We start from the raw sequence: 16,684 nt of genomic DNA on the forward strand, positions 1-16,684 counted from the left end.
TGAAAAGCTGAACAGCTAAATCTTATTTTTGTATTGTTTTCTATGTGTTGAGTAAAGAATCAGTTGAATATTTGCGAGGGACATTTTTGTACCTGTCTAGTTTTAAAAATAGTGACTCGGTGCCTAGACAGATAATCTAGTTAAAGTCAGTAAAAATATCATTGAACCGTACTATGTTTATGTCCTGCAGAATCCACAATCTCTGATAATTGTTTTTGTGATTAGAGCTAAGGTCAGTGAATATAACTTGATTACTTCAACCAGCATCTGTTCTACCTGTCGAAGAATCCCATTACTGGATCAGAGTAGTTAACTTAAATGGATGTATATTTTACTGAATTTAGATCATCAGTAGCCTTAATTTGATTTTTGATGTGTACTGCCCAATGGAAAGGCTTGTTTTATGGCAAGGCATGCTGCCTGTGCTGCTGCTGTTCTTGTTAAGTGATGCTGTTATCAATGACAGAATGATGTGATTCTACACACAAGACAATTGTGTGCAGTGTCTTGTCTCTTGTCTATAACTGGTTAAGGAAGAACTCTGAGATCCTTTCTCTTCTGTTTATACAAGATTGTTGGTGTTTCTCAGGGTGAAGGGAATTATGCTAAAGCTGTTACTGTATCATTAGCACAATTGATAGCACGGGCAGAGAAACTGCCTTAGGCTAGTTTACAGGAAGAAATATTTCATAGCACTTGAATCCTGTTTGTTTTGTCATGCTAGGTGCTGATGAAATAAATACAGTGAGATATTGCAGAAAAAATAATATTGAAAATCCTTATTTCATATTTCATTTCTTTCCAAGTGTTCTGTTTCAATGCTTTTGGGATCTGTTAGTACTCTGGGATCACCATTTGTCACCGCTTACTATAGTAATGTTTTCCAAGTGCTGAAAAATAAGTGTTTCTTAAATATATCTCTGTGACAATCTCTACAAAATTCATTTTCAAGTGTAAGATTATCTCATATACTGAAAAATATATTCTTATGTCTAGCTAACCTGTCTACTCCAATTGTTTACCAACACAAGACAGGAGCCTCAGAATCTCTATGTATTCTTCTTTAAGAACACCTCTATAAAATGGAAGAAGCTTGCTTTGCCGTTTTTTCAGGTGGATATGTTGCTCATATATACTCCATCTAAACACAAATTTATATTTATATTTTTTAATATATATTTTTGAGACCCCACCTAGAGTACTGTGTCCAGCTCTGGAGCCCTCAGCACAGGAAAGACATGGACCTGTTGGAGCGGGTCCAGAGGAGGCCCACAAAGATGATCAGAGGGATGGAGCACCTGTCCTATGAGGACAGGCTGAGAGAGTTGGGGTTGTTCAGCCTGGAGAAGAGAAGGCTCCGGGGAGACCTTATGGCGACCTTTCAGGACTTAAAGGGGGCTTATAAGAGAGATGGGGACAGACTTTTTAGGAGGGCCTGTAGCGATAGGACAAGGGGTAATGGTTTTAAACTAAAACAGGGTAGATTTACACTAGATATAAGGAAGAAATTTTTTACAATGAGTGTGGTGAAATACTGGCACAGGTTGCCCAGAGAGGTGGTAGATGCCCCATCCCTGGAAACGTTCAAGGTCAGCTTGGACAGGGCTCTGAGCACCCTGATCTAGTTGAAGATGTCCCAGCTCATTGCAGGTGTGTTGGACTAGATGACCTTTAAAGATCCCGTCCAACCCAAACTATTCTATGATTCTGTGATTTAGTGTAAAACTCAGATCCTCACAGCTCCTGCTTATTCCATAGCTAAGTGCTTAAGTCCTTATTAGGTGTCTAGTCTTGGTGGAACTTGACATCAAAAATTCCTGGGTAATCCCCCAATGCTTAGATTTTACACACACAGAGAGTAACCTGAAGCAGTCTCACAGTCCTTAAGTTGTATATGCATTGTTCTGTGCATCTTCTCCTTCCCACTTCCTTCCATTTCTAGCTCAAATCGGTAAGCCCTTGGGGTTTTTAGTTTTCTAGAATAGGTCTTTGCACAAGTTTGTCCATCTTTCTCTTTTTGTAAACTCTTTGTCTCAGTTTGCAGAGACCTATCTGACACACACAAGTGTTCTGAAAATGAAATCAAGTTTCATATACTGGAATAGATGCTTTTCACTTTTGCTCTTTGAAAATTATATTATCAATCGTAAAACATTGCTTCATGTCGTGGTTTAATCCCAGCCGGCAACTAAGCACCACACAGCCGCTCGCTCACTCCCCCCAGGTGGGATGGGGGAGAGAATCGGAAGAGTAAAAGTGAGAAAGCTCGTGGGTTGAGATAAAGACAGTTTAATAGGTAAAGCAAAAGCCGCACACGCAAGCAAAGCAAAACAAGGAATTCATTCACCACTTCCCATCGGCAGGCAGGTGTTCAGCCATCTCCAGGAAAGCAGGGCTCCATCACGCGTAACGGTTACTTGGGAAGACAAACGCCATTACTCCAAATGTCCCCCCCTTCCTTCTTCTTCCCCCAGCTTTATATGCTGAGCATGACGTCATATGGTATGGAATATCCCTTTGGTCAGTTGGGGTCAGCTGTCCCGGCTGTGTCCCCTCCCAACCTCTTGTGCACCCCCAGCCTACTCGCTGGTGGTGAGAAGCAGAAGAGGCCTTGACTCTGTGTAAGCACTGCTCAGCAGTAACTAAAACATCCCTGCTTTATCAACACTGTTTCCAGCACAAATCCAAAACACAGCCCCATACTAGCTGCTATGAAGAAAGTTAATTCTACCCCAGCCAAAACCAGCACACTTCATTATATTGGCCTTAGGTAAGCCTGCTTCAAAGTGATGAATTTTTCCATAATGATGATATTTGTGAAAGAATCTGGAAGTACCAAAAACTAAAATAAAAATGCATCAATAAGCCTGCTCATTATTAGCTGAAATACATCCACTCAGTCTTTCCTCCCTTAAAAAGAATCAATCTTTGGCACCTCTAAGTTGTAAAGGGTGTCTTCAATCACACGTTTCTTGAACTAATGTTTTTATCTGATAGTATCCCACTGCCTTGAGTAATGGACTAGACAGTACATCACTTCTATCCTAAGTAAGGTCTTAGGCTGCCCTTGGCACCATAGTAACCAACAGCATTAAGGGATCTTTCTATGAGCAACCCCATGGGTGGAAAGTATGTGTGAAATGTAAAATTATTTTTCTATTACATATATCCTCTTGTTTCCTACATATATTCTATTTTTGGTATTGTACACTCCTCTATCGTCACATATATGATTTCATAAAATTTTCAGCTGTGCTTTGTCTGCCTCTTTGGTACATTTGTGTTCCCTTGTTTCTATTAAGAGGACAAGACAACTTCCTTCTGACTATGACCTAGATTGAGATACATGGCATTTAGAACAGTTCCTTCCCTCAGGCCTTCTTCTTTATACACTATAATAAATAGTATTAGGCTTAGATACAATAGTAATTAGATGGACTAGAATAAGAATAGGAAACTCTCTTACAAAAATAGCTAACAACATCAGGTAGAGGAAGAAATGATACTAAAGTATTCGCTTCCTTTAACGTTATGATGTAATTAGTCCATGAAACGTTACTTATGCAAAATGTAATTTTTACTGAGTAGAAAACCACATTCTATGTGGTGTTACCATTGGTTTTGTTTTGAAGAAGAAGAAAATATGTAATCCAGGCAAGCCAGATTTAGGAAGATATTTGTGTAGATGCATAGATACAGATGTGCAAGAAAGCTAAGTATTAGAAATATATACATAAACACACATATATGTTGATATTTGCAGAGATAGCAGAATGAGTGCCAAGCATAAAAGGGAGCTGTACAGCCACTTCCTATGTTTACCTTACAAGATGCCCCTAAAGAAACATTAGAGACTGCATTGAGGTCAACTCCTCTCTTTATAGATTAATGCATTACTTGCTTCATTTTGTTTATTAACTATTTTTCCCTAGAATATACTCACTTCAGCTCTCATTCGCAAACATCAAGACAGAAATGGCAGAGAAGAGCCAAGGGTGCAGGATACCTCCGTAGGTCTCAAACCTATTTTTTCACGTCTTTCAGTTAGGGTTTTAATCAGCTTGATTTAAAAAGTCAGTATGAGTCTCCTCATACTGAACTTTTTCTTTTTTAAATTATTTAAGGAAGTGTGTCTTGCCTAAAATAATAATATAGATTAGTGAGGGTACTTAGTATCAATATTTTCATTAGTTTCAATGGCAGCATATTTATGAAGAGAAATGCGATGCTCTATTACTGTGCTGGCAACCATCCATTTTGTTATGAAGATGCCAAGAGCAATTTTGAGATTTCTGTTAGCTATTCTATCAGCTCTGAACAACTCAAGAGTAAGTAAACAGTAGTTTAATAAAAGAGCTCAGAAGAATAAACAAATAAAATGAATGGAACTTTTAGGAAGGATGTAATATATACTCATTCTTACGTTTAAAGTTATATATCACAAATTAGTCTTTCTTTCAAGTGATGGTTTCAGCATTGTAAGAATGCATTGTCCTTTTTACATACATTTATGGAGTTGTATCAGAATCAAGACAGGAATCTATCTTCAGGTGATAAAGTTACCTGATAAAATTCTTAATTTAAAAGGGAAGTGTACTAGAAGTGGAAGCACGGGTGGGTGACCTGGGAGCAATGTAGAGATACTGTCCAAGCGTGTGGAAAAATGGTTAGAAAAGTCAAAGCCCACTTGGAGTTGAATCTGGTGAGGAATATGAAGGACAACAAGAAAAGCTTCTACAGGAACACCAGCAGCAAAAGAAAGACTAAGGAAAATACAGATTTGCTGCAGAATGTGGGCCTGCTGCTCCCTGCTGGGACAGAGGACTTGTTGACAAAAGGCATGGAAAAGGCCAAGGTGCTCATTACCTTCTTTACTTCAGTCCTTCCTCATAAGACCAACCCTCAGTAATTGCAGGCCTCTGCAATCAGAGGGAAATTCTGGAGGAACGATGACTTGCCCTCCAAGGAGGAGGATCAGGTTAAGGAACATTTAAACAAATTGGACATGCACAAGTCCTTGTGACCTGATGGGATGCACCCATGAGTATTTAGGGGACTGGTGGATGTCATTGCAAGGCCATCCTTGATTATCATTGAAGGGTCACGGAAACTGGGAAAGGTTCCTGAGGTTACTTCTTTCCCAAGGAAACAATTGTCATTTCTATCTTCAAGAAGGGCAAGAAGGAGGATCGGGGGAACTACAAGGTGTCAGACTCACCTTAGTCCCTGGGAAAGTGATGGAGCAAGTCCTCCTGGAAACTATTTTGAAGCATAGTAAGGACAAGAAGGTGATTGGGAGTGGTCAGCATGGGTGAAAGGGGAAATCATGCCTGATCAACCTGATAACTGTCTATGATGAGATGACAGACTTGGTGGATGAGGGAAAAGCAGTGATGTTATTTGTCTTGACTTCAACAGGAAGTCTTTTGACACTGTTTCCCTTAACATCCTCATAGACAAACTGATGAAGTACAGATTAGATAAATGGACAATGAGGTGGACTGAAAACTGTCTGAACTGCTGGTCTCAAAGGGTTATGAGAAGTGGCATGAAGTCCAGCCAGACGCCAGTCAAAAGTGATGTACTCCAGGATTCAATACAGGGGCCAATGCTATTCAACATCTTCATTAGTGACCTGGATGATGGGACAGGGTTCACCCTCAGCAAGTCTGTAGATGGTACAAAACTCGGAGTGGCTGATACACAAGATGGTTGTACTGCCATTCAGAGGGACCTCATCAGGCTGGAGAATTGAGCTGACAGGAATCTCATGAAGTTTAACAAAAGGAATTGCAAAGTTCTGCATCTGGTAGAGGAGTAACTGCAGGGACCAGTACCTGCAGGCAACTGACTAGCTGGAAAGCAGCTTTACAGAAAAAAGTATTGGGGGTCTTGACGGACAAGTTGGACATGGACAATGACAGCCTGCATTGCATTAGGCAAAGCATTTCTAGCAGGTGGAGGGAGGTGATCATTCCCCTTGACTCAGCACTGGTGAGACACATCTGGAATGAAGGATGCAGTTCTAAACTGCCTGGTACCAGAGAGACAGGCACTTACTGAAAGCTCACAAAGATTATTAAGGACTTGGAGCATCTGTCATATGGGGGGAGGCTGAGAGTTCACTTTCAGACTGGAGAAGACGACGTTCAGAGGGGACTTAAAAGTGTGTATGGTGGGGAGGGTAAGCAGTCTCCATCATAGGAGAATTTTTCTTTTCACTCTGTGTTTTCCCCCACTTCCAAAAGAAAATTTGGAAAAACTCACTTAGAAATCTTAATACTGTCATTCAGAACAACAGAAACAACAACATCCTCTGTAATTGTATTCGTAAAATGTCTAGTTGTGTTTGCAGTATCTGTCTGTGTAGAGAGGTTCCAAGAGTACCAGCACTGCTGGGCTGGTATGGAGGACACAACAGATAGATTAGCCAGGGGAAAGGTACTCATCTACATGGAGAAAGCTTTTTGACTTAATTCCAATCTTACTCTATTTTGTAGAATTACAGTCAGTTCAGAAGTAACAGGGTACTCTGTGCTTGTTTTAGGAAATAGGCTGTTAATTATTTATTCATTTATTTATTTATTTATTTATTTATTTTTCTTCACTACAAATACTAATGTGTGGAAAAAACAAAGAAGTTTAAAAAGTTGGACATACTGAGACCTCCTGGTGCCTGCAGTTCTTGTGCTAGGGTCAGCTTCACATGTCAGCCTGACAAGTCTATACTGGCAAGACAGCTCTGAGGTCAGGCCAGGAAGTCCGTGAGTCAGGGTCAGGATCAGCAAAGTACAACGTGGTGCACAGACATCCACACAATGTAGCTCGGGTGAGGAGCAAGCACTTGAGCTTAAATTAAGCTCCCAAGCCAAGGGGCAGAGGCTCCCAGGAGTTTCTTGCAGCTTTTTGTCCCTCCCCTCTTCCCACATCAGTAATCCCAGGTTACACATCTGCACCACGTAAATGTGGGCTTGAACACACCCAGCAATCACCTAGGAGGCTGCAGAGCCTGTTGGTGCATGTAGGGCCCTTCATTTTTAAGGAACAGACTGATTTTATCTGAAGAAATAAGCATATTTGCATGAGACTGCAATTTACTCCGTAATCTCTTCTGCTTTCCCTTAATAATTTCCCTCTTGTTCAAAAGGGAAATAATGTTTGCTGAAACAAAGTAGCACCAGACAACTTCCTCCTGCTCAGAAACTAAATTGCATTTGTTGGCTTATTGATTGAGGATGAAAAGAAGACTCCATATGTTTTCTGTCCATGTTCATTTATCAGTGTAAAAACTAGGTACAGGCCATGCAGTGGTTGTTTGCAAACTATCTGAAAATTATTACACTGGATGTGATGAAGTCAGCTTGCAAGTACTTTGGATTCTGCATGATGAAAATTTTCTATTCAAGTTACAATTGGCCATTTCACCCATCATTAGCATAGAGCTACTACTAACACATAAAAATGTGAAATGTTACAGGTTTAATATAAAACATACGGTTGCCAAAAATTTGGGTATCTTCTGAGCATTTCGTTTAACTTCTTTGACATTTAATAATCCTTAACAATAGTTAAAATACATTAAAATTGTTAAAACAATTTAACAGACTGACTGGTGAAATTGGCAAGTCATTGACATCAAATGTCTCAGACATTTTAAGTAAGTTTTTTCATAGCCAACTGTAACGCCTTGGTCTTCATGTTACAAGCATATCATTACCAGAGGCATTTTTGCCTATAGACTTAGCCTTGTAAGCAGTATGTACAGAATCCTTTGTGACCAATATGCAGGTAAATAAAACATTTTCATGAAACTATAGGGGAGGGAATTCTGTTGTTTAAGCTTTTGTTACTAAACTTAATTTCCACAGCAAGAAGATACGATGAAATGGATTAAATCAAATTCAGTAAAATTAAATTCAAGCTGCATTGAATCTGGGAATTAAAAAAAAATGGGGTAAATATATGAACAGTTTCAAATATCCATGTGCCAGAATGTAACCAAAATCAGAATTTCAGTTACTTTGCATCAGCAAGCCTGACCAGGAAAGCTAGACCCAGACATAAAGGCATGCAGTGAATATGTATTACGTTCTGTTAGACATGGTACTGTCTTGTGTATGGTCCTGTCTGACTTGCAGCCACAGGGACCTTGAGGTCATTATCCTGCACTACTGTCCAGTGCCTGCTCAGAGGCTGCTGTCCTGAGTCATCTCAGAAAACAAGGAAGCTCGATTTACATGGTGGCATTTTGGGGAATTAGTTACAGCTTCTTTTCTTCTTTTCAAGAGGAAATCACAATCAGCTTTTCCGACCATCTCCCACGTATAACTTGTATCAGAAAACCCTTCCTGTTTCTTAATGTTCAATTTGCAAACAGAATTTGAGCTGAGTTGTCTGCAGAAGGCAAGATAGGACTGGGCATATAACTAACTTCTTTTATTTTCCTTTTGTTTTTGTCTGAGGGGTCAGTTGTCTTGAATGCATGTTTTCAATTCAAGTTTCTTTACAAAATCCACCATATTTGTAGAAGTTTCCAGCCTTTGTCTTGCAAGGGAACAGTTTTCCATTAAGTACTTCCAAAAGTAAGACTCAGTTTGCACCACTACCATAAAAGAAAGTTGAAATGTATTTTGTGTGGGTTTTTTTAAGGAAACCCTGAAATTTGATATTATGGAATTCTGAAAGGCAAATTTTTGGAAACAATAAACAAAATCAGAAGAGTTTCATTGGGAAAACTGTGAGCCACAAAGTTTTAAATTTGGATTCTCTGTGAGATAACAAGAGAGCACAAATTATTATTAATGTTATGTTGAAGCACCTTCTCAGTAGTGCTCGTAGGTGTACATCTTCCTGCCTAATTTTTGAATTTATATTTCTAGTTCTAGAAACTGGTATTAGCTTTTAAGATGTCATTTTAAGATTACACTTGCCTAATTCTAGTCCAGACATAGGGTTTCAGCAGTTTTTGATTAAAATGAAAACCAGTAATCTGATCAAGCAAAATCATTGAAATTACCAATCAGTTCCACTCCAATTGAAACTGCAAAGGCATAAAATTGCAAATATCACAACCTAGTATTCTAATATCCAAAACTTTCATTTCTGGAATGCTTAAAAGGAAAGGGGAAATATGGTCATCCTCAGAGAATAAGGTACTCCAAATAGACACCTGAAATGGATGAACATTCTGGAAGGATGTATCTCATTCACCAGATATGGACTGTCTAATAGAGAATATCTGATGTCTTTTTAAAAGGTAGGAATAAGTGACAATGATCACCGAATGATTGAGGTTGTAAGGAATCTCTGGAAGTCACCTGGACCAACCCTCCTACTCAAGCAGGGTCACCTGTAATATAGGTCAGGTTTTGGGTTTTTTTGTAACACTGTTTCCAAAGAGATTTTTCTTTGGTGGCAGGAGTTTGAAAAATCAGATTTTTTTTTTATTTAAATCTTGAATCCATTCCCTGTGGGCTTGCACATGTTGAGCTTTGTTGACTCCATGTAGAAAGAAAAGTACTTTAATATAGATCAGACTGCAGATTTAATTTATAATTAACCACAGAGCAGTGGACAAATCTGTTACACAAAAATAAATTAATTTAATTTAAGTAATTTAATATGGTTTGACAGATATTAAGTTACTTACATTTTGTGAGGCATCTACCCAGCTAATTTTACTGCTAGGTTTTAGAAAGCAGCTATCTGAAAGAACAATTTAATATCAAATTTTTGGCAGGCTACTTGGAAGTGTAGGTACAAACTAACCGGTTCATCTTTTAATTTTGAAATCCTTCTTAGTAATAGAGGTAATGAGGATGATAATTGTTAATCAATGTTTCATTAAAATACTGCAATGGGAAGCATATTATTTTCACTGTAGCTATTACTAATTAAACAAATTTAAAATACAATTTGTATTTATGTTTCTTTTGCCAGATACCACCTTTCTCTTTGGGTTTTGTTTTTTTTTTTTGGATCCCTAGTAAAGGATGCATTTTGTTTTGGACTGCAGACAGCAGACATTTATTTGCATTTAAATATGATATAGGAGGCTTTCTATTTATAGCAGTAAATACACTTAAGAAAGTTTGACTGCAAAGGATTTTTCAAATGAAAACACACTCTTGATTTAGATGAATGTTTAGTAAAAAAACTGTTTGATCAGCAACACCAACTCAGCTCTCTCAGGGAAGTATACTAAATAATATTTGCGAAAGGTAATGCTAGAAAGTGTAGTACTGATATTAAAAGTAATAAAAATATCACTGTCCTCATTGTGCAGATAAAAGAAACAGGTATAGAGAGATAAAATGACTTCTTCAGTGATCCTCTGAAGGTTAGGGATTCAAGCCAGGAATATGTGTAACAGCCAAGTTTTTTAAGATTCACTGTGCTATTATATTCATTAACTCATACTTAAATTCATAGCATTGTTTAAACATCAGCAAATGTGTTAAACTTCTCAGGATCTTTGTAATATAAGTGCTGAAGAGTACAGCAATAAGAACTGTTGTATTCTTTCCCTTTTTTACTGTAGATTAGCCTTGTATTTAACCTAACTTTTTTTATCTATATAATAAATAAGTCTAATATGATGGGAAGTTTAATTAATTAGAGCAAAGTCTCTTTACATTGCTTATGCCGGTATTTTACTAGGATATCCAAATCTTCCTATGTAATTAGGGATGACAAGGTGTTAAATGGAGAAATTCAGAGATAAGGAAAAGTTAATGGTGCAGCACTAATTATCCAGAAAAATAATTTTGTCCCTAAAGTCTTAAAATTCTTGGATTAAAAAAATGGGTCGACAAAAGCTAGTATTATCTCTTCCCTTTCATAAAAAAAAATTCAAAAAAATCTTGAACTGATTTCCAGATGTAGGTGAAGCAGGTCTCGGTCAGCTACTGGAGCATTCCCTGCTTAGACAAATTAATAATGGAAGACCTTTAAAAATCAATTTCTAATAAAATAAAATGGTCTCTCTCCAAATGAAAGACTTGCTTGCACAGCTGCTCTTGTGTTAACGGTTAATGGCAAGCAATAGTGTTGCAGCCATGATATTGAACTCTCCAAAGAAAGTCATTACTGAAGCAGATACTAAGAGACTAGAAAGCCTAAAAAATCCATACAAAATGAATCAAAAGCCTTGAAAAACTAAGAACTTCACCTTTTTTTTTTGCAAACGGTTTTGTTTTATAGCTATCAATTCCTGTTAACAATGCAACATTTAGAGGAGCCTTTAGAGTAAAAAAAAAAAAAACAAAACCATATCCAAAACACTTTCCCAGTAATGCAGCTTATAAATTATCAATTACTGCAATTAGTGTGTAAGTTGGATAGTTCTACTTATTGCATTGAAATAAGCCTCTTTGAGCTCACTTTGCAAAACTGATGTGCTCAATGTTGTAGTTGTGCAAGCAGATCCACCCAGTTACAGAGGGGTCTGGACAGGCTGGATCGATGTTCCAAGGCCAATTGTATGAGGTTCAACAAGGCCAAGTGCCGGGTCCTGCACTTGGGTCACAACAACCCCATGCAACGCTACAGGCTTGGGGACGAATGGATGGAAAGCTGCCTGGCAGAAAAGGACCTGGGGGTGTTGATTGGCAGGCAGCTGAAGATGAGCCAGCAGTGTGCCCAGGTGGCCAAGAAGGCCAACAGCATCCTGGCCTGTATCAGAAATAGTGTGGCCAGCAGGAGCAGGGAGGTGATCGTGCCCCTGTACTCGGCTCTGGTGAGGCCGCACCTCGAGTACTGTGTTCAGTTTTGGGCCCCTCACTACAAGAAGGACATTGAGGTGCTGGAGCGTGTCCAGAGAAGGGCGACGAAGCTGGTGAGGGGTCTGGAGCACAAGTCTGATGAGGAGCGGCTGAGGGAGCTGGGGTTGTTCAGTCTGGAGAAGAGGAGGCTGAGGGGAGACCTCATCGTTCTCTACAATTACCTGAAAGGGGGTTGCAGAGAGGTGGGTGTTGGTCTTTTCTCCCAAGTGACAAATGATAGGACAAGAGGAAACGGCCTCAAGTTGCGCCAGGGGAGGTTTAGGCTGGATATTAGGAAAAATTTCTTTACTGAGAGAGTGGTGAAACAGTGGAATAAGCTGCCCAGGGAAGTGGTGGAGTCACCCTCACTGGGGGAGTTCAAGGAACGTGTGGACGTGACATTGTGGGACATGGTTTAATGGGCATGGTGGTGTTGGTTGATGGTTGGACTTTATGATCTTACAGGTCTTTTCCAAGCTTAGTGATTCTGTGATTCTGTTATTTCTAGTGAGTTAGTGAAATTACAGCCAGCAGCCCACTATACCTTCACGCTGAAGTTCCTAGCATATCTATGGTTTTATGATACAAATTGAAATCTCCTGAATTTGCTTTTATGGGAGGAAAAAAACCTAAGCCCAAAAATCAAAACTATCTTGTGGCTTCAGTACCTCTTCTCAAGCTCTAAGGCTACTCCAGCCCCCTTTGAGGGAATGGTAGTTAGTCCAGATGAATCCAATGTGAGCAACACTTTTACTGAGGATGAAATTCACCTTATACATGCAGAAGAAGAAATATTTGCCTCTGAACTTGGATATCACAGAGGCATTTGAGAGGTTAATTTTAAGTTGCAGACTGCAGTATGTGTTACAGGTTCAAATCTCTTTCATTTCTTTTGGCATATTGGGATCAATAAAGCAATGGATTTCTTTACATATGGACTGTTCCTGTATAAAACTCATGGCTGAACTGATTTGGGATGAAACTGAGCCCAGTATTGCCCATAACCACTTGGATAATACATTCTGAAAAAAACCTCTGTGAGGTGATTATCCTCTCTTTTCTGTATCGTGATGCTGCTATAAAAGTTACAGAGGACATTGCACAGATCTGTCTATGTTAGATTTTACCTGAACATAATTTGAGCTCTTGGCAATTTTGTCATTATCTCAGTAAAAGAGTTAAGAAGTGGCTGCGTTCAGTCTTGACTGAACATCTTCTGTGGTAGCATGGAGCTGGTCAGGAACAATCTCTGTCTTGGGGGGATAGTACTAATCGGTTATTAATCCAAGGCATCATTATGATATAAATATCCTGAATTTTAAACATAGTGGTGCAAAACACTTTATGATGATTGATGTTAGGGTTTATTAAAGTTACGGCTGTTTATTATTTTTAATTACCACGTCTTATCACTTTTAACCTTTTGCTGAAAAATAACTGAGTAATTCTGCAAAGGTGCTGGTATCACACCAAAATTCACGTGACTTCTTTCTGAGTAGTAAACTGAGGAATACCACATTTCCCAACTAGTGTGGGCTATCACATGCCTGAATGCAGTTTTGTTCACAAAAGCTCAGTAAAAGATGAGAAGAAATATGAAATTAAACTAAAGGCAAAGTATAAGATGTAGGTTGCGCCTTTGCTCCATCTAAGGAAGACTTCACTGAATCTGGCACCAAGAATTGAATAGTCTGTGTTTATGGATGTTTTGAATATTCACATGAATGTTTATTTGAGAGACAGGAAGGTAAAAATCAACTTGAACAAATATTTGTTTGCCTAACCCAGTAAATTCTATATTGAGGTTGACTACCTAGTAACCCTCTGAGATGGAAAGGTAGGAAGCTTAATTCAGAATAAGATAACGCTCTCTGGGATTTGATAATTGGCATTTGTTACCTGTCTTACAATCAGCTTTTAGCTTCTTTCCCCAAATGTGCTACAGGGATGTAAAGCTGTTAATAATTCATCTGTGCCTCTCTGTTCCTTGCACATGCATACCTAAGCAGTAGAGCAGGGCAGATGCAACTGAGGTCTCATTCAGCACGACTTTCAGGAAGGCCTCCCCCATGACACTCGGCTATGCCTCTGGAATCATCTCATGAATTAAAAATGGACAAATGTAGCCAAGGTTTCCCTTTCCTGAGGAATACTTTCATTTAAGCTTTACCTTGTGGCAACCTCTGTACTGCATGAATTCATTTTGTGTGTAATAAACAAAACTGAGGATTTCCACCCCACGTGTGCAGAAATAACAGAAGAGCATGCCTTACTCTTGCTTGAAATATAGCCCGGCCTGTATCTCCATAATGCAAACAGCAGGAGTGGGAGGGATAGCAAATCCAATGAATAATGTATAAAATATCAAATCTAATCATATACCAAACAAGAAAATCATCAAAGGAGAACATGACTAAAGCCTAATGTATGCAACAGAGAATTGTGCAGTGTTGGTGTAGTTCAAAGATATTGTATGCAACAATGAAACACAGTGAGGCTGACTTCTTCAAGATGTTCGGTGAGCCAGGTTCCAAGGCATCTGATTAAAATGCATGTTTTAAACAATAGGTTATATAAATAAAACTGTAAATCTTAAAATCCTTGATCTTCAATTTTAGTTTCTTAGGAAAACGTGTAATCATCTTTTTGTGTATTTCATTTTGCTTTTGTCTTAGACCATATAATGGCTTTTGTCAGTAAGATGTAAGCCAGTTTCCCCAAATGGCTTTGTAGCATGTTCTGTATACGGACCAAGGCAACACTTGTCTTTTTCAGTGGTCTCCACCCCTTCTAATTATTTCCTATATAAATATAAATGCATAATTACTTATTTTTGCATAGAAAGCATTTGTCATCTTTTAAAAAATGATTTTTTAAAATATTAAATCAGGGTAAATTAAAATTAGATCATTGGACATCAAATGTCCTAAGGGAATTTCAGTTTCCTAGTGATAGCAATTTCAATAAGATCCTTAAATACTCAGAATTTTACCAAAGCCAGTGAATAGATTTGAGATTGTTCAAAGCCATCTAAAATTAAAAGTGTTAATCCAGAGAGAATTTAGGATGAATGAGTAATTTAGTCATGTTAATTCTTGAGGTTGAAGAGGGAATTCAGCACTTCTTTGGTGTGAATGAAATTTTCGATACTAAGGGCCGAGTCCTTATTTATGTTTAGCCATGCAGAGACTTACTACTAGATTATGTAAACTGTTGTAGAAAACATCATAAAGATCAATAGAACTAGTTTTCTCAGTAAACATTGTATTTCTTAATTAGTGTTTTATGATCCAGCACTCATTAATATCTGATGAAAAATTTTGCAGTCACAGAATAAATCCAGAATAATTTCCTCACATGGAAACTTAAGCATGTAGGTGCTTGTTATATTTGCCTCAATAGAGGGTAATATATTAATTAGGAAAAAGAAGCTTATTGACATGTGGCACAGAAAATACTGGTTTAATGACACGGTAAGAAATGATGTTTTTAAAGACCTTCTCCAGATCTCTCTGAAGCTTTGACGATCTTTCCACGACTGTGCATACTGAAAGGGCCAAGCAGGTGAAAGAGAAGTAGAATTTAGCTGTTGTGTTCACCCCTCAGTCTGTCTCCCAAAATGAAAAATCGTGAGCATTGCTGCTCACAGTGATCTCCAAAAGGATTAGATAGGCCGTAAGCAGTGTGCTGAGTGGTTTATTCAGTTTCTTTTGTGTATAACTGGACCGTTGTAATAGTTCTTAGTCTAGTTCTGGTGAATGTCTTCCCTTCCGTTGTGCTTTTTAACGTACTGATATAGGTGTAGCCAGAAAGGGACAGTTTGAACTTTGTTGCAATCCAGGAAATTACTGAAAAACTATGGTAGAACTGAGTGCAAGGCTTAGTTGCTCGAGTCTTAACAGAAGACCTCCTCTGAAGAGCGATTTGGAAAGATTTGTCTTCAGATCCTTCATTTTACTCTGTCTCAACAATAAGTTTTGAGCATTCTCTCCATAAAGAGAAGGAAAGAAAAAAGAAAAGAAGAAAGGGAAAGGGAAAGGGAAAGGGAAAGGGAAAGGGAAAGGGAAAGGGAAAGGGAAAGGGAAGGGAAGGGAAGGGAAGGGAAGGGAAGGGAAGGGAAGGGAAGGGAAGGGAAGGGAAGGGAAGGGAAGGGAAGGGAAGGGAAGGGAAGGGAAGGGAAGGGAAGGGAAAAGAAAAGAAAAGAAAAGAAAAGAAAAGAAAAGAAAAGAAAAGAAAAGAAAAGAAAAGAAAAGAAAAGAAAAGAAAAGAAAAGAGAAGAGAAGAAAAGAGAAGAAAAGAAAAAAGAGAAGAGAAGAGAAGAGAAGAGAAGAGAAGAGAAGAGAAAAGAAAAGAAAAGAAAAGAAAAGAAAAGAAAAGAAAAGAAAAGAAAAGAAAAGAAAAGAAAAGAAAAGAAAAGAAAAGAAAAGAAAAGAAGAAAAGAAAAAGAAAAGAAAAAGAAAAGAAGCAGTTAAAAAAACTGTTGTTCTGGTTTTATTCCAGTTAAAAAACCCGAACTTTTATTGTACAGAGCCTTTTGGTACTTTTGGAAATATTAGGGAAAGTTTCAGGCATTTCAGATTTTATTACTTGGTGTTTACTCACAAGTTTAAGTTAGTATCAATTTTTCCTCTTCATGTTTCTGAAAGATTTGCCACACTGTGCTTGGTCTAAAGGGCCCAATTCTGAAGTGTTTGCTGTCTAGGCAACTGGTGTTGACCTCAAGGAAGTGATGTGCTTACCTGTCAGGTGGTATTACATTAACATATATTTGTAGCTCTCAAAATTTTGCAGAAAAATGTAGCTGAATTATTTCTCCTATTGTCTTCTGTTACACAGACAAAATGTAATTTTAACCCATATTTCTGTAAATTTTAGTTCAAAACTTAGAAAAGTTAAATTGTAGTTCAAAATAGTATGTGAAG

The 16,684-nt window shown here is 38.2% G+C and overlaps 1 protein-coding gene across 4 annotated transcripts in view; it reads left to right on the top strand.

Annotated features, from left to right (window-relative positions):
- Positions 1 to 16,684, top strand: part of CACNA2D1 (calcium voltage-gated channel auxiliary subunit alpha2delta 1) — a 434,233-nt gene that overhangs the window by 297,559 nt on the left and 119,990 nt on the right. The gene's annotated exons all lie outside the window — the stretch shown is intronic.

Source organism: Gavia stellata, chromosome 4, assembly GCF_030936135.1.
Source record: "Gavia stellata isolate bGavSte3 chromosome 4, bGavSte3.hap2, whole genome shotgun sequence".
Taxonomy (NCBI): domain Eukaryota; kingdom Metazoa; phylum Chordata; class Aves; order Gaviiformes; family Gaviidae; genus Gavia; species Gavia stellata.